This window comes from Dendropsophus ebraccatus, chromosome 3 (assembly GCF_027789765.1).
Source record: "Dendropsophus ebraccatus isolate aDenEbr1 chromosome 3, aDenEbr1.pat, whole genome shotgun sequence".
Lineage (NCBI taxonomy): Eukaryota > Metazoa > Chordata > Amphibia > Anura > Hylidae > Dendropsophus > Dendropsophus ebraccatus.
The window spans coordinates 91,966,679-91,981,850 of record NC_091456.1 but is presented as its reverse complement, the minus strand read 5'-3'; positions in this window follow the sequence as shown (position 1 = coordinate 91,981,850).

Below are 15,172 nucleotides of genomic sequence, written 5' to 3'. Positions count from 1 at the left end.
ATTTTGTTTGTTTTTTTCATTTTTTACATAAACTGGGGGGGGGGGCTGCACAAGGGGTCTATACTGGGGGGGGCTGCACAAGGGGTCTATACTGGGGGGGCTGCACAAGGGGTCTATACTGGGGGGCTGCACAAGGGGTCTATACTGGGGGGGGCTGCACAAGGGGTCTATACTGGGGGGGCTGCACAAGGGGTCTATACTATGAGGGGGGGCTGCACAAGGGGTCTATACTATGGGTGGGGGGCTACACAGGGGGTCTGTACTGTGGGGGATCTACACAGGGGGTCTATACTGTGGGGGGGGCTACACAGGAGGTCTATACTGTGGGGGGGGCTACACAGGGGGTCTATACTATGGGGGGGCTACACAGGGGGTCTATATCTACATTATCTGTACTCAGAGATATCACTGTGTTGTCTGTGGCGTTACATAGGACTGCAGGTGACTACTACATTATCTGTACTCAGAGATATCACTGTGTTATCTGTGCTGTTACATAGGACTGCAGGTGACATCTACTGCATTATTTGTACTCAGAGATTTTACTTTGTTATCTGTGGTGTTACATAGGACTGCAGGTGACTACTACATTATCTGTACTCGGAGATATCACTATGTTATCTGTGGTGTTACATAGGACTGCAGGTGACTACTACATTATCTGTACTCAGAGATATCACTGTGTTATCTGTGCTGTTACATAGGACTGCAGGTGACAGCTACTACATTATCTGTACTCAGAGATATCACTGTGTTATCTGTGCTGTTACATAGGACTGCAGGTGACATCTACGACATCTACTACATTATCTGTACTCAGAGATATCACTGTGTTATCTGTGCTGTTACATAGGACTGCAGGTGAGATCTACTACATTATCTGTACTCAGAGGGATATCACTGTGTAATCTGTGGTGTTACATAGGACTGCAGGTGACTACTACATTATCTGTACTCAGAGATATCACTATCTTATCTGTGCTGTTACATAGGACTGCAGGTGACTACTACATTATCTGTACTCAGAGGGATATTACTGTGTTATCTGTGGTGTTACATAGGACTGCAGGTGACTACTACATTATCTGTACTCAGAGGGATATCACTGTTATCTGTGGTGTTACATAGGACTGCAAGTGATATCAGGTGACTTCTCCAGGTTGCAGAAGTTTAAACTTCATTGTGCCCTGCTGATAGTTTATTATGGGAGTTTTGCAGCATTTGGCTCTTCAGGTTGCAGCACTACAACCCCCATCATATCCAACTGACAGTTCATGATGAGTGTTGTAGTTTTTGTTATTGTGTAAACATGATTTTTATCTAAGATATATATATATATACATAATTGAATGATCAAAAAAATATATATTTTTTTGTTATTTTAAGAAATTACGCACATGAAAATACCAGCCGCGCTGCGGTCCCATATATTACTCCGACCAGATCAACACACATTGTCCCTACAAATTTTACAAAAATACACAAAATCAAAAAACAAACGCAAAGAAAAAATCATATATATACATAAATTGGTATCCATAAGGGAAATCCTCTAATGAGTGGAAAGGATATCGATATTAGGCACTGTTCGGCTTCCAGTACGTAGAATAGTTCATCAAAAGACTGTAAAATGTCCACTATGGAAAGAGGAGAGCATGGAGGTAGAGTACTGTTGTTCCAACTGTTCCAATAGGTCAAAGGGTCACTATTCCAGGGAGTAGACCCTATGCTTAGATATGGCGGCAGGTAATAAAGCTTTCAAATATGATAAAAAGTGACGAGGGTGACATATTCTCTATGTTGGCCATTCCCAGAACTTTATAACAATTTTATTTCTTCTTTCTTCTTTTCTCTTTTTTTCTTTCTTTAATTGCTTTTTCTCCCGGTAAGTAAAAATGCCATACACATGAAATAGATTGTATCATATTATATGACGTTCAATCACCAAAGAACCTGAAAGGTGACAAAAAAGTGAGTCATACACGTAGTGAAAAAAATTATGGTTATTGTGAAATAAAGCCTGATGACAAAGAAGGAAAAAAAATGAGGGGTGAAAAACGATGCAAAAAAAAAAATTGTGAGTGAAATGTATAAGAGAGTTTTACTACATGTGGAAGCTTGAGTATGTGTGTATTGAGGAGTGAACTATATAGACTGTATCAGTGTATATCTGAGTGAGAAGAAATGTGTACTTGTGAGAAATAATGTAAGAGGATAGGAAAAGCCTAACCATGTACTGTATGTGATGTTACCTGATGACAAACATAGTTATAAGACCATTAAAGGATACTAAACCTATTATACAGGCAAAACTAAGAAAGAATAAGATAGTTACTTACTTATTAAATCCCGTGTACAATAATTCCTCATTTATTCCACCCGGGGCTAGGCATCCAAGCTTGTATATCCATCTGGACTCCACACCTAAAAGACGTTTGCTAATATTACCACCCCTTACACCCAAGGACACTTGTTCAAGGCCAATGACTTTCAGCCCCTCACACTTACCACCATGTTTTTCCATAAAGTGGGATGCTATTGACGTCTCGTCAGGGGTTGGATGTGTCGTCCTCGAAGCACATCGGACATTCGATAGGTGCTGTTGAATACGTTTTTTTAGTTCTTGTGTTGTCTGTCCAACATAGACCATAGAACAAGGGCAAATAATAGCGTATATGATATTTTTGCTCCTGAAGTTGATATATTGTCGGAATCTGTATTGTTTGGAATCCCTTGGATTACAAAAGGTCTGTGTCGGAACCATAAATTGGCACACACTGCAGTTACCACATGGGTAGGATCCTTTCAGTCTTATGCCAGTGCCTGTTGTAGATTTGGGTCGGGAAAAATGGCTCTGAGTCAACATGTCCTTTAGATTTATGGCCCTCCTTGGGGTAAGAAGTGAACCTTCCGTGAGGTGCGGAGCAAGGCGAGGTTCAGCTAGAAGTATATTGCAATTCTTCTCCAAAATCTGTCGGATGTCCTGCCATTGATTATTAAAGGTGGTCAACATTCGTATTTTTTGTGATGTAGCTCTCTGTCTTGGTTGCAACAGCCTTCCTCTGTCAGCATCATGTGCTCGTTGATATGCTTTAGCAATAACTTTTTTAGGGTATCCTCTCGCTTTAAATCTGTGTGTTAAAAGTCCTGCTTTGTCCCTAAAGTCGCGATTGTCCGAACAATTTCGCTTAATCCAATAGATTTGTCCCACTTGTATATTATCCCGAAGGTTCCTGGGATGGAAGCTGTCATAATGTAACAGGCTATTAGTCGCCATCTTTTTGCAAAAAAGAGTTGTTTCAATCCTATTGGAGATCAGTTTCAGGTCAAGAAATTCAGCCTCTGTTTCTGAAAGATGAGAAGTGAGATGAATGTTACAATCATTCCGATTAAGTAGCATCAGAAATTTTTCACACTCCTCTCTGGTACCGGTCCATAGCACTAAAATGTCGTCTTGAATACATGCTGTTGGAACTCGGCCATGGGGTACACGTGGGCCCCCTCTCACCACCCCAAAAATAGGTTGGCGTACGAGGGGGCACAACGAGCCCCCATGGCCGTGCCAGAGACCTGTCTGTAGAATGTCCCATTGAATGTAAAGAAATTTCTTCCTACCTGGTGGCGTCTCATTCTCTTCTGCAGAGGATAGAAGGTCCAAAAAAACTTGTTGGTCTTCCTCCCGGATGGAATCAATCCCTTTAAGAGCGACCTGGGTCCCTTTAAGAGCATCCCGGGTTCCTTTAAGAGTGACCCGGGTCCCTTTAAGAGCGACCCGGGTCCCTTTAAGAGCGACCCGGGTCCCTTTAAGAGCGACCCGGGTCCCTTTAAGAGCGACCCGGGTCCCTTTAAGAGCGACCCGGGTCCCTTTAAGAACTACCTGGGTCCCTTTAAGAGCGAAATATGTCTTTTTAAGAGCAAACTGGGTCCCTTTAAGAGCGAAATATGTCCCTTTAAGAGCAAACTGGGTACCTTTAAGAGTGACCTGGGTCCCTTTAAGAGCGTCCTGGGTCCCTTTAAGAGCGACCTGGGTCCCTTTAAGAGCAAAATGGGTCCCTTTAAGAGCAAACTGGGTCCCTTTAAGAGTGACCTGGGTCCCTTTAACCCCTTAAGGTCAAAGCCAATTTTCGTTTTTGCGCTTTTGCTTTTTCCATTTTATGTTTAAAAGTCCATAGCGCTTGCATTTTTTCACCGAGAGACTTATATGAGCGCTTATTTTTTGCGAAACCAATTGTACTTTGCAATGACCGGCATTATTTTTCCATAAAATATGCTGCGAAACCGGAAAAAAATCATTTGCGCTGTCAAATTGAAAACAAAAACGAATTTGTTTTGATTTCGGGGAGTTTTGCATTTACGCCGTTCGCCCTATGGTAAAACTGACTTGTTATGCATGTTCCTCAAGTCGTTACGATTACTATGATATATAGCGCTTTTATCCTTTGGTCTATGGGTCTGTGTCAGGTGTCATTTTTTGCGCCATGATGTGTTCTTTCTATCGGTACCTTGATTGCGCATATACGACTTTTTGATCACTTTTTATTCCATTTTTTCTGGATTTGATGCGACCAAAAATGCGCAATTTTGCACTTTGGAATTTTTTTTTCGCTGACGCCGTTTACCGTGCGAGATCAGGAATGTGATTAATTAATAGTTCGGGCGATTACATGTGCGCCGATACTAAATACGTTTATTTATTTGTTTATTTATTAATTTATATTTATAAAATGGGAAAAGGGGGGTGATTTGGACTTTTATTGGGGAGGGGATTTTTTATTAATAAAAACACTTTTTTACTTTTTTTTTACATGGACTAGAAGCCCCCCTGGGGGACTTGTATATAGACAGCACTGATCTCTCATAGAGATCAATGCTGTGTATATACACAGCAAAGATCGATTAGATCGGTCATAGATTACTATGGCCTGCTGCAGGCCATAGCAATCTATTGCCGAGCCGGGATCAGCGTCATTCCGACGCTGAGGCCCGGCACGGGGGGGAGATCCGACCCACTAGACACCAGGGATAGTGTGCATAAAGCACTTCAATGCAGCTGTCAGGTTTGACAGCTGCATTGAAGTGCTTAATTAGCCGGCGCGGCAACGGGACCCGCGCCGGCTAACAGAGGCACTGCCCGGCTGCACGTGTCAGCCGGGATCAGCGCCGTTTAGAGCGAGGTCCCGGCGGGACCCCGCTCTGAACACCCCCCGCGGCACCATGACGTATCAGATACGTCATGGGTCGCTAAGGGGTTAAGAGCGTCCTGGGTCCCTTTAAGAGCGACCTGGGTCCCTTTAAGAGCAAAATGGGTCGCTTTAAGAGCAAAATGGGTCCCTTTAAGAGCGACCTGGGTCTCTTTAAGAGCAAAATATGTCCCTTTAAGAGCAACCTGGGTCCCTTTAAGAGCAAAATATGTCCCTTTAAGAGCGACCTTGGTCCCTTTAATAGCAACCTGGGTCCCTTTAAGAGCATCCTGGGTCCCTTTAAGAGCGACCTGAGTCCCTTTAAGAGCAAAATGGGTCTCTTTAAGAGCAAAATGGGTCTCTTTAAGAGCGACTCGGGTCCCTTTAAGAACGACCTGGGCCCCTTTAAGAGAGACCTTGGTCCCTTTAAGAGCGACCTGGGTCCCTTTAAGAGCGACCTAGGTCCCTTTTAAGAGCGAAATGGGTCCCTTTAAGAGCGAAATGGGTCCCTTTAAGAGCAAAATGGGTCCCTTTTAGAGCGACCCGGGTCCCTTTAAGAGCGACCCGGGTCCCTTTAAGAGCAAAATGGGTCCCTTTAAGAGCGACCTGGGTCCCTGTAAGAGCGAAATGGGACCCTTTACGAGCGACCTGGGTCCCTTTAAGAGCGACCTGGGTCCCTTTAAGAGCAAAATGGGTCCCTTTAAGAGCAAACTGGGTCCCTTTAAGAGTGACCTGGGTCCCTTTAACCCCTTAAGGTCAAAGCCAATTTTCGTTTTTGCGCTTTTGCTTTTTCCATTTTATGTTTAAAAGTCCATAGCGCTTGCATTTTTTCACCGAGAGACTTATATGAGCGCTTATTTTTTGTGAAACCAATTGTACTTTGCAATGACCGGCATTATTTTTCCATAAAATATGCTGCGAAACCGGAAAAAAATCATTTGCGCTGTCAAATTGAAAACAAAAACGAATTTGTTTTGATTTCGGGGAGTTTTGCATTTACGCCGTTCGCCCTATGGTAAAACTGACTTGTTATGCATGTTCCTCAAGTCGTTACGATTACTATGATATATAACATGTATAACTTTCATTGTATCTGATGGCTTTTAAAAAAATCAAACCATTGTTAACAAATACACGTTCCTTAAAACCGCTCCATTCCCAGGCTTATAGCGCTTTTATCCTTTGGTCTATGGGTCTGTGTCAGGTGTCATTTTTTGCGCCATGATGTGTTCTTTCTATCGGTACCTTGATTGCGCATATACGACTTTTTGATCACTTTTTATTCCATTTTTTCTGGATTTGATGCGACCAAAAATGCGCAATTTTGCACTTTGGAATTTTTTTTCGCTGACGCCGTTTACCGTGCGAGATCAGGAATGTGATTAATTAATAGTTCGGGCGATTACGTGTGCGCCGATACTAAATACGTTTATTTATTTGTTTATTTATTAATTTATATTTATAAAATGGGAAAAGGGGGGTGATTTGAACTTTTATTAGGGGAGGGGATTTTTTATTAATAAAAACACTTTTTTACTTTTTTTTTACATGGACTAGAAGCCCCCCTGGGGGACTTGTATATAGACAGCACTGATCTCTCATAGAGATCAATGCTGTGTATATACACAGCAAAGATCGATTAGATCGGTCATAGATTACTATGGCCTGCTGCAGGCCATAGCAATCTATTGCCGAGCCGGGATCAGCGTCATTCCGACGCTGAGGCCCGGCATGGGCAGAAGAACGGATCTCCCCCCCGCGATCGCATCGCGGGGGGGAGATCCGACCCACTAGACACCAGGGATAGTGTGCATAAAGCACTTCAATGCAGCTGTCAGGTTTGACAGCTGCATTGAAGTGCTTAATTAGCCGGCGCGGCAACGGGACCCGCGCCGGCTAACAGAGACACTGCCCGGCTGCACGTGTCAGCCGGGATCAGCGCCGTTTAGAGCGGGGTCCCGGCGTCCTGGATCCCTTTAAGAGCAAAATGGGTCGCTTTAAGAGCAAAATGGGTCCCTTTAAGAGCGACCTGGGTCCCTTTAAGAGCAAAATATGTCCCTTTAAGAGCAACCTGGGTCCCTTTAAGAGCAAAATATGTCCCTTTAAGAGCGACCTTGGTCCCTTTAACCCTTTAAGGACATGGCCCATTTTCGTTTTTACGTTTTAGTTTTTTCCTCCTTGTGCATAAAAGGTCATAGCACTTGCATTTTTCCACCTAGAAACCCACATGAGCCCTTATTTTTTACGTCACTAATTGTACTTTGCAATTACAGGCTGAATTTTTGCATAAAGTACACTGCGAAACCAGAAAAAAATTCAAAGTGTGGTGAAATTGAAAAAAAAAAACGCATTTCTTTTATTTGGGGGAAATGTGTTTTTACGCCATTCGCCCTGGGGTAAAACTGACTTGTTATGCATGTTCCTCAAGTTGTTACGATTAAAACGATATATAACATGTATAACTTATATTGTATCTGATGGCCTGTAAAAAATTCAAACCGTTGTTAACCAATATACGTTCCTTAAAATCGCTCCATTCCCAGGCTTATAGCGCTTTTATCCTTTGGTCTATGGGGCTGTGCGAGGTGTCATTTTTTGCACCATGATGTGATCTTTCTATCGGTACCTTGATTGCCCATATAAGTCTTTTTGATCGCTTTTTATTACATTTTTCCTGGATTTGATGCGACCAAAAATGCGCAATTTTGCACTTTGGGATTTTTTTGCGCTGACGCCGTTTACCGTACGAGATCAGGAATGTGATTAATTAATAGTTCGGGCGATTACGCACGCGGCGATACCAAACATGTTTATTTATTTATTTATTTGTTTACTTTTATTTAAAACCTGGGAAAAGGGGGGTGATTCAGACTTTTATTAGGGGAGGGGGCTTTTTACTATAAACAACACTTTATTTTATTTTTTTACACATATACTAGAAGCCCCCCTGGGGGACTTCTAGTATATACACTGTGATCTCTCATTGAGATCTCTGCAGCATAGATATGCTGCAGAGATCCATGAGATCGGCACTCGTTTGCTTTCGGCTGCTGCAGCCGAAAACGAACGAGTGCCGAGCCGAGGACGGCGCCATCTTGGACGCGTCCCCGGCCGGCATCAGTAACGGAGATCGCTCCTCCTCCCCTTTAAGAGCGACCTGGGTCCCTTTAAGAGCGAAATGGGACCCTTTACGAGCGACCTGGGTCCCTTTAAGAGCGACCTGGGTCCCTTTAAGAGTGACCTGGTTCACTTTAAGAGCAACCTGGGTCCCTTTAAGAGTGACCTGGGTCCCTTTAAGAGCAAAATATGTGCCTTTAAGAGCAAAATGGGTCCCTTTAAGAGCGACCTGGGTCCCTTTAAGAGTGACCTGGGTCCCTTTAAGAGCAAAATATGTGCCTTTAAGAGCAAAATGGGTCCCTTTAAGAGGGACCTGGGTCCCTTTAAGAGCGACCTGGGTCCCTTTAAGAGCGAAGGGACCCAGGTCACTCTTAAAGTGACCCAGGTCGCTCCTAAAAGGGTCCCATGTCGCTCTTACAGGGACGGGAGCCAAGTTGCTCTTTAAGGGATGGGACCCAAGTCGTTCTTAAAGGGACGGCACCCAGGATTAAAGTTTCTCTTAAAAGGAAGTCACTGGTAAAGGGGCGCTCTGGAAGTCACTGGTAAAGGGGCGCTCTTTTCAAGCACTATGTATTTTCCTGGAAATGCAAATCTAGTTTTTAAAATTACATCCGTCATTTTGAGGATTTGCCGCCCGTCATTGCAATAACAGCAGGTACATTATTCAAGTTTAGGTGGACTAATTGGCCTTTGGATGTGTCTTTAACCCCTTAAGGACAGAGCCTGAAATGGCCTTAATGACAGAGACAAATTTTATGAATATGACCAGTGTCACTTTAGTCATTAATAACTTCGGGATGCTTTTACCTATCCGGCTGATTCTGAGATTGTTTTCTCGTGACATATTGTACTTTACATTTCTGGTAAATTGGAGTCGATACTCATAACAAATCTTTATGAAAAAAACCCAAATAATGTGAAAAAATGTGAAAAAATGCATTTTTCCAACTTTGAAACTTCTTTGCGTATACAGAAAGTGGTTATACCACATAAATTATATATTAAATAGCATTAGCAACATGTCTACTTTATGTTGGCGGCATTTATTAAACTATCTTTCATTTTTTTAGACGATAGGAAGCTTAAAACATTAGCAGCAAATTTCCAAATTTTCAGTAAAATTTCAAAATCAGATATTTTTAGGGACCTGTTCAGGTTTAAAGTGTATTTGAGGAGCCTGTATGTTAGAAAGCCCCACAAAGCACCCCATTTCAGAAACTGCACCCCCCAAACTCTGCAAAAGCATATCCAGAAAGTGTTTTAACCCTTTAGGGGAGTCACAGAAATAAAAGCTAAGTGTGTAAGGAATTTGAAAATTTTAATTTTCTGTGCAGAGATTTTATTGTAATCCAATATTTTTCATAATTATAAACCTATTACCAGAGAAATGCACCCCAATAATTATTGCCCCGTTTCTGCAGTTTATAGAAATACCCCATATGTGGCCGTATTGCGCTATTTGACGCAACCACAAGCCTCAGATATAAGGGAGCGCCTAGTGAATTTCAACGCCTCCGTTATATTTGGTCATTTTTGACTGTACCACTTCAGGTTGGCAGAGGCTCTGGGGTGCCAAAACCTAAAAAACACCCCTAAAGGGACACCATTTAGAAAACTACACCCCTCAAGGAATGTAACAAGGGGTGCGGTGAGCATCTGGACCCCACAGGTGCTTCACAGATTTTCTGAACAATATGGCGTGAAAAAAGAAAAATTTATTTTTTACACTAAAACGTTGTTCTAGCCTTCAATTTTTCATTTTCTTAAAGGGATAAGAGGCAAAAAAAGACAAAAAATGTGTAGCGCAGTTTCTCCCGAGTACAGAAATACCCCACATGTGGCGATAGAGTGCCAAGGGGGCGCAGGACGAGCCTCCAAAGGGAAGGAGCGCCAATTGGCTTTTGGAAGCCGAATTTTACTGAAAAGGATTTCAAGGGCCATGTCGCATTTACAGAGCTCTCGTGCTGCCAAGACACTGGAAACCCCCCACAAGTGATTCCATTCTGGAAACTACACCCCTCAAGGAATCTAACAAGGGGTGCAGTGAGCATATGGACCCCACTGGTGACGGGCACAAATGTGGAACAATGTGACGTGAAAGGGAAAATTTTCATTTTTTCACTTTCATGGCACAAATGTGCCCATCATCAAGGGGTCCATATCCTCACTGCACCCCTTGTTAGATTCCTTGAGGGGTGCAGTTTCCAGAATGGGGTCACTTGTGGGGGGTTTCCAGTGTTTTGGCAGCACGAGGGCTCTGTAAATGCGACATGGCGTTCATCATCCATTCTAGCCAAAACCAACCTCCAAAATCCAAATGGTGCTCCTTCCCTTCGAAGGCTTGCCCTGCGCCCACATGGCGCTTTATGTCCACATGTGGGGTATTTACGGACTCGGGGGAAATTGCTCTACACATATTGTGTGTTTTTTTCTCTTTTAACCCCTTGTGAAAATGATAAATTCAAGGCTAAACCAACATTATAGTGTAAAAAATGTAATATTTCATTTTCACGCCACATTGTTCCACATTTGTGCCCGTCACCAGTGGGGTCCATATGCTCACTACACCCCTTGTTACATTCCTTGAGGGGTGCAGTTTCCATAATGGGGTCACTTGTGGGGGGTTTCAACTGTCTTGGCAACACAGAGGCCTTTTGAATGCAACATGGCCCCTCAAAATCCATTCCATCCAAATCCAGCCTTCAAAAACGAAATGGTGCTCCTTCCCTTCGGAGGCTTGCCCTGCGCCCACATGGCGCTTTATGTCCACATGTGGGGTATTTACGGACTCGGGGGAAATTGCGCTACACATTTTGTTTTTTTTCTCCTCTTTTAACCCCTTGTGAAAATGATATATTCAAGGCTAAACCAACATTATAGTGTAAAAAATGTAATATTTCATTTTCACGCCACATTGTTCCACATTTGTGTCCGTCACCAGTGGGGTCCATATGCTCACTACACCCCTTGTTACATTCCTTGAGGGGTGCAGTTTCCATAATGGGGTCACTTGTGGGGGGTTTCAACTGTCTTGGCAACACAGGGGCCTTTTGAATGCAACATGGCCCCTCGAAATCCATTCCATCCAAATCCAGCCTTCAAAAACCAAATGGCGCTTCTTCCCTTCGGAGGCTTACCCTGCACCCGCATGGCGCTTTATGTCCACATGTGGGGTATTTCCGTACTCAGGGGAAATTGCTCTACACATTAAATGTTTTTTTTATCTTTTAACCCCTTGTGAAAATGAAAAAACATGACAAGATTAATGATTTAGAGTAAAAATTTTACAAAAATTACACTAAATGTTGGTCTAGCCTTGATTTTTTTCCATTTCCACAAGGGGTTAAAAAAGAAAATGAACACAAAACGTGTAGGGTAGTGTCCCCTGAGTACGAAAATACCCCACATGTGGGCATAATGTGCCATATGGGCACAGGGCAAGTCACCAAAGGGACAGAGCGCCATTTAGAGGCTGGAATGGAGGATGGAGGCCATGTCGCAATTACAAAGCTCCTGTGCTGCCAGGACAGTAGAAACCCCCGACAAGTGACCCCATTCTGGAAACTACACCCCATAAGGAATCTAACAAGGGGTGCAGTGAGCATATGGACCCCACTGGTGACGGGCACTTACGTAGAACATGTGCCGAGAAAATAAAAAATACAATTTTTTTCATTTTCACGTCCCAAATGTGGCCGTCACCAGGGGGCCATATCCCCGCTGCCCCCCTTCTTAGATTCCTTATGGGGTGTAGTTTCCAGAATGGGGTCACTTGTGGGGGGTTTCTACTGTCCTGGCCGCACAGAGGCTTTGTAATTGCATCATGGCATCCTCTAATGGGAATGGCAGCCATACCTACTTAGCTGGGGAAAAGGGACAATTCTAATTTATTTGGGGGGTATTAGGCCAATTATTAGTTTATAAGGTTGGAAATGACAGGTGTCCATCAAACTCAACCTGTGTTGATCCAGAGAAAGGCAAAAAAAAAACCCTCGTAAGGCAGACGACAGTAGCCTCATCACAGGGGAAAATTCCTTCCCGACTCCATATTGGCGATCAGAATAATCCCTGGATCAACGTGACCCCTGAAATAGGAATAAGGGACAGAATTTAGATAATGTAGAACCCCAGTGACGTGTGGTGCGCCTTGGAGCGATCCAGTATGCAGAGGCCGGGGTGATCAGGACGGGTGTCACACGGGAAAATGGTGTCCTTCCTGATCCCCCTGTTACACCACACTCTGCACTTCTTCTGGGGTCTCCTGTTCTCCAGTGTGGGGGACGTCACCTGGAAAATGTTGTCCTGGTGTGATACGGGGTCCCTCATATCCAGAAGCGCTGGGTCCGCTCCATGGCTGCTAAATATTAGGGCGCTATTACTACTTCTGATATGTTCGGATCGTGCCGCAAGCTACAGTAGCTCGGGCAGCGAGGGACCAGAAGAGGGGGTGCTGGTATAAAAGTTATCCCCGTACAGGTGGTGGTGACCTTTATCCAGCAGTGGGAAGATCAGTTCCCGAACGATCTTCCCACTAACTCCGAGGATGGGGGGGGAGGGGGCATCTGGGGGCTGGATTCGGGTGTCCCTTCCTACATACACTCTAAGGGTACGTGCACACTGCGGAATCGCGACAGATAACCCTTTGTGCATTCCACAGCTGGCACCCACCGGCGGACTGATGCAGGCGCACGTCTCCGTCCGTGTCGTAGACTCCATTCTATGCACGGGCGGATTCCGCTCTCCGTCCAACGTATTCATTCTTTGGATGGACGATGGAATCCGCCCGTGCATAGAATGGAGTCTATGACACGGGTAGAGACATGCGCCCGCATCAGTCCGCCGGCGGGTGCCAGCTGCGGAATGCACAAAGGGTTATCCTTCGCCATTCCGCAGTGTGCCATACCCTAAATCTGTAAGTGCACCCAGAGGTACGCTCACAGAGTTTGTAGAATTTCACTCCATACCGTCATCTCTTATTGGGACGGTACTGGCGGAAAAGACGTGTCTGGGGGGCAGCGTACGCTACGCTACCCCCCAGACATGTCATTGGAGGATGAGGATGAATGGAGGAAAGAACGATCCCCCCCATTCATCCTCACTGGCTGTTTCGGTGTCGGAGGTAATAATAACGTATCCCTCTGACGCCGAAAACACCCTGGGGGCCATCTTTATACGGGGATTGGTATATGGGGTATGTAGTGGTGTAGTGTCAAACTTTATTCAATGTAGTGTGGTGTAATGTAGTGTTTTTTACGTGTTTTTTTACAGTAAGTATAAAAAAAAAACCTACGCCAACAAAGGAGTTGGTGATATATTCTACTGCCACGGTCTGCACTTATAAGCAGACCGTGGCAGTAGAATATAGAAAAAAAACACCCTACGCCAAAAAGGAGGAGTTGCTGATTAGCAGCGCACTTTCGTGCGATGCTGATCAACACTCAGCGGCGATAGGGTGCGGAAAATAGAAAAAAAAAAATTTGAAAAAAAAATAAATAAAAATTTCTACATTCTGAACATCCCTATAGTGGCTGATACGTGTATTACACATTATCAGCCGCTAGAGGGCAGCAGAGCGCAAAATACGGAAACAGCCGACGCTGGAGCCGAAAATAGCCGAGAGAAGCCGAACGTGACGTCACGGAAGAAGCCGAAGACCCGAACGAAGACGAGGATGCCGCGAACCCGGAAGACGCCGATCAGGAGCCCGGGACAGGTGAGTAATGTACAAATACCTGCTCTGGACCCCTCGGCTGCCTAGCTGAGGGGTCCAGGGCAGGTATTTACTATTTTGTGGGACTCTGATCGCCGTGCCACCGGCCCGATCGCCGTGAACGGCCGGCCGGCCGTTCACGGCGATCGGGCCGGTGGCACGGCGATCACCATTACTTTTTACAGTAATGGCGGTCGGTGCCGTCCTCGGACAGCACCGACCGCCATTTTTTTCCGGGTCATCGGGTCGCCGATGACCCGGAAAGGTTCCGATCGCCGCTATTGGCTGATCTGAATTGATCAGCCTATAGCGGCGATCGTAAGCACGGGGGGTGTTAACCACCCCCCGTGCCGTGAAGCTAAGATGGCCTGCTATGATTTATAGCAGGCCATCTTCCCCGACCGCTGTGTGTGAACACGCAGCGATCGGGGAAACATCGGGCGTAAATTTACGCCCTGATGCGCCAAGTACCAGGGCGCGAGGGCGTAAGTTTACGCCCGATGTCGTTAAGGGGTTAAAGGGGTTATCCAGCGCTACAAAAACATGGCCACTTTCCCTCTACTGTTGTCTTCAGTTTGGGTGGGGTTTTGAAACTCAGTTCCATTGAAGTAAATGGAGCTTAATTGCAAACCGCACCTGAACTGGAGACAACAGCAGGGGGAAAAGTGGCCATGTTTTTGTAGTGCTGGATAACCCCTTTAATTGAAAAGTCCATTGAATTTAATAGTAAAACAGAGAAAGGATGGTGAAAAAAGAAAAACCTCTGCTGTTTGCAAAAGATGTCCCAAAAATTATTTTGACGTCTGCGCAGATAACGTCCTTCATTTTATATGCTGTGTGCTTTGGACATCCGTCATTCTATTGACTTCAATGCAGTTAGATCGCAGCAATATCAGACGTCTTTTTAAATAGAAAAAACGGACGTCTTTCCTCTTTTTTTGACTTTGTGTGAACATAGCCTATTCCTTTAATCCCATTCCTTTTAACGTGACTCTGTACCCACAATCTGACCCCCCCCCCCCCCCAAACTGCTTCTACCTTGGGATAGCTGCTTTTAATCTAAGATCTGTCCTGGGTTCCATTCGGCAGGTGATGCAGTTATTGTCCTAAAAAACAACTTTTAAACTTGCAGCCCCGTGCCCAACGGCCGGGGCTTAGAATATCT